Consider the following 3,809-nt stretch of genomic DNA (forward strand, 5'->3'; position numbering starts at 1 on the left):
CACTATTTTGTAGATGCAAGAATGTGGCAAATATGTACATTGTATACTGAATAGGCTTAGATTCTATTAAACCATGCTTCTTAATATCATGTCTAATATTTAGAATAATGTAGTCTTGTCCATTCGTTGTATTAGTGTGCTGAACAAGCTGTATGTTTTCCTCATCAAATTTTACTGTGGAAGGTGTGGGGTATGTAATGAAAAGTAAGGTATATTATTTAAAAATGTTAGTAGCATGTTGATGAGGAGGGATTCAATTAAATATTATTATATTAAACTTCAGCTTTTAACAGTAAACTGTATTTTTAGCTGTTTATGTGGTGTTTTTATGCAATCTAGTAGTGGAATATTCATGGGAAGTGTTCTAGAGAATGCTAATTCTTGTATGTGGAGCATTATTGCAGTCCATAAGCACGTTAGCTAGGGTGAGCACTGCCAGAACAACGGTGTGATTTTAGTTTCATTGCTATGGTGGGATCACGCATTTATTTCTGCAGTAAATTTCACCTTATCAACACTGTAGTGATACCCAAAATTAAAATTGTGAAAACTTCTGTTTATTTTTTCCTTAGCTAACCGTTATGTCGCTTAACCTCTGAATATTTGTAGCAAAGATCTGTTTGCAGCCCTGGCACAGCTTTGTTCATTTAGGGCTAGCTAATATTTGGGAGTCTAAAAAGCAGTGTTACTGCTTGGTGAATAGCAAGCCTTTTTTTTGTTGTTCTGGATATGATATTCTAATGGAAAAGAGATTGTAGAGACTGTATAGAAAATCATACATGGCTGTCTGGTATTCTTAATGTAAAACTATTTAAAACTAGATTTAAAATAACATGGTCATGTGCGAATTATAAAAGCAAATTATATAATAGTGAACACACAGGACACGTAAAACAAAAATAGATGTCTTGTTAACCAGTCTCTTTAGGGAAATGATTGCATGGTCCTCATTAAAATGCATCCCATAACTAATTTTATGTGTCTGGCCCTAGGTGTTTGAAGGAAAGAAGAATCTAATTTGACACAAGGAAAGACAAGGTGAATTTTTTACTCATCCATAAATCATGGAATCCCTTACTGTCAATGCAGATAAATGGGATGTCTGCTCTATGGTTTTCAAGATCCTGGTTCTAGAGCATAAGTAGGTTCCATGGCATTTTGAAGCTAACATAAACAACTAAAGCTATCATAAATTTAAAATAATGTTGATCAGTCAGCAATAATGCTGTGATAAGAAAACAATTAAAATGTAAACATGTAAAAACAATAACACTCAAATGTATTTTCTTTATTGGATTTTAAGTTGCCTATCCAGCCAGTGTATAAAGGTCACTTTATAAGTTAGTGAAAAGTTGGTCTGCATTCCATTTCATACCTTTGTGTCATCTTCAGACACAGAAAGGATTATTGATTTATTAATATAACTACGGATAGTGTGTGAAACACCCACATGTTGACATATAACGCAAATATAGTTACCAACAGAAAGTAATTCACATCACTAATCTGCAATATAAAATAGTATGAGAATCCAGTATTGAATTTCAGTAGTGATATCCCCCTGATTTTATTTAGCAATGGTCATGTACAAAGAAGGTATAACTTTTAAGAAGCGGTAATTCTTCTACATCTGATATTGCGCAAATTGTGACGCAAAACAAGCTTATGAATTTTAACAAAAGAATGCCTGCTGCTTTCACCCCTAAGCTGTATTGGATTACTTTATCTTTACTGTGTTTTTGTGCTTCCTGGCTATACTATATAAGTTTGGTTTCTCCTGTTATTTGTGCAGCATGTGATGAGATAAAACAATTGCCATTAATATTTTGGGTATACCTCAATGTAAAGACATTCCACCTTCCATTGTAATAATAGTAAATTTACATTCATAGAGATTTTGAGAAAGAGAAAAGTGAGAAAATGTGTTTCTTGGTAATTTCTTCATTATATGCAAATGATTTTTATGAAATGCTGTTAGATTTTCTAGAGATGTCTAGAACTGTTGTTTGTATAGATCCCACGGTAAGCGGGCAGCTCCATCTCAACTACTAGAGCCAGCCCAAGGACAAGAATGAATGACAAGAATGGATCTTCCTGTTTACTTTTGTGCCAAGGAATCCATCCAATTTATTGGCTTGGCAGATGATCACAAACACATTGCATTTAGCAAGTTCTGATTGGGACTAGGAAATATAAGCCGAACTAACCACTCAAGTTAAGCGTTATTTACGCTGCTTCTAAGAAAAAAGAATATAACCACCTATTTTGTCCGCACTTCCAGCAAGAAATATACACAGTACCTTTTTTTTCATTTTCAAAAGCAGTCCAATTCTGACAAGTATCTCTCATCTATTGGTACCCTTCAAGGCTTTCAGCTGTTAGCTGTCAGGGAAATAGTTATCAGATAGGTTCAATAGTTACAGACTAAAAGATGTATTTCAAGTGCATTGCGTTCTATCAGTAAGACCAATGATTATAAATAATTAGAAAATCAACATATTCTATTCAGAAACCTTTATGTACAGAAAAGGCCAAATAGCCCTTGTAAAGCATGGTCCAATTTGCTCCAACATGGGGAGAAAATTCTTCCTGATGCAATCAAATATTCCTTGAACCAACAGTTACTGGTGTTACTTTTTAATGTTACCTAGTTATATACACAACATCCATTTTGTTTGATCACACTTGCTTTCTCCTTAAAATCACCCACCCCTTCACTGTGATAAACAGGAACTCTTAGCTTCTAAGTTGAGCATTCCTTTTTATGTGACAGGTAAGCCATGGTGGAGCCTAAAAATGTTTTGATCATGCCTGCGCCTTCATCAGTGATCTATTGTCTGTGGGAACTTTTTTTATAAGTACATTTTCAATTAGATTTTTCTCAGTTATGATTTTGGTAGATGGATTTATGGAATAATAAAATATTCATAACGCATGAACTTCTGCACTAACTATAACTATCATTTGGAGTATGTTTAAAATAATACATTTTAACTGAACATAATAGTTACTTATAAATCAAAGTTTAATAGTGCTAACTAGCAAGGGTATAAGGGTCAATGATAATATTTTAGCTTTTCTGTCTACAGTATATTGAATGTTTAAAAAGTGCCAAATTCTTGGAATTCCCTTAATCTGACAGGGGTGAAATGACTGCCACTACTTCATGAAAATCAAGCTGTCAGCGCAGTGTGAGTATCATAACATTTCTGAACCTGTCACAATCTATTGTCACTTGTAATCCATTAAGTCTGCCTCACCATCAAGCACTGGTGACAATTCTGTAAACTATGCGTTATAGAGCAATGTATTTATGAATAATTACATTTACATTTATCTACATTTATAATATGTATATACAAGGGGTGCTGGGAAGTTCCTGGCTTTGGCCCCTTCTAGATGAAAGAAAAATGAGTGTAGGGGCATATGACAGTCTAATATCTTAGTATGTAATTGTGCAAATATCAGGTCTTTGCAATTCATACAACTGTTTTTTCTCTTAGTGAGAAGCTGTGATGGCAGAGGCACAAGCAAGTTTCACATCATTGGAGCTACAGGCGGTCATGAAGTTTTTTTTTCTCCAGGAAAAGTCAGCAAAGGACATTCACACTGAGATGTCACAAACACTGGGGGAGAATTGTCCTTCCTACAGCACTGTCAAAACCTGGATATCTCGTTTCAAGACTGGACATTTCACCGTTGAAGATGAGCCCCGCAGTTGGTGCCCCCCAACCTCAACTGACAAGGCAACCTGTGATGCTGTCCATGAGCTGATTATTGAGGACTGGCGAATATCCACAAAAAAGATA

At 34.8% G+C, this 3,809-nt stretch overlaps 1 long non-coding RNA gene across 1 annotated transcript; it reads left to right on the plus strand.

Moving 5' to 3' along the window:
• Window positions 1-637: 637 nt before the first annotated feature.
• On the plus strand, window positions 638-3,803 carry LOC140322111 (uncharacterized). Its single transcript, XR_011919141.1, has 3 exons — window positions 638-1,038; window positions 3,090-3,191; window positions 3,504-3,803. It is a non-coding gene; the product is annotated as an uncharacterized lncRNA (long non-coding RNA).
• The last annotated feature ends 6 nt before the right edge of the window (window positions 3,804-3,809 follow it).

Source organism: Pyxicephalus adspersus, chromosome 2 (genome assembly GCF_032062135.1).
Source record: "Pyxicephalus adspersus chromosome 2, UCB_Pads_2.0, whole genome shotgun sequence".
Classification (NCBI taxonomy): domain Eukaryota; kingdom Metazoa; phylum Chordata; class Amphibia; order Anura; family Pyxicephalidae; genus Pyxicephalus; species Pyxicephalus adspersus.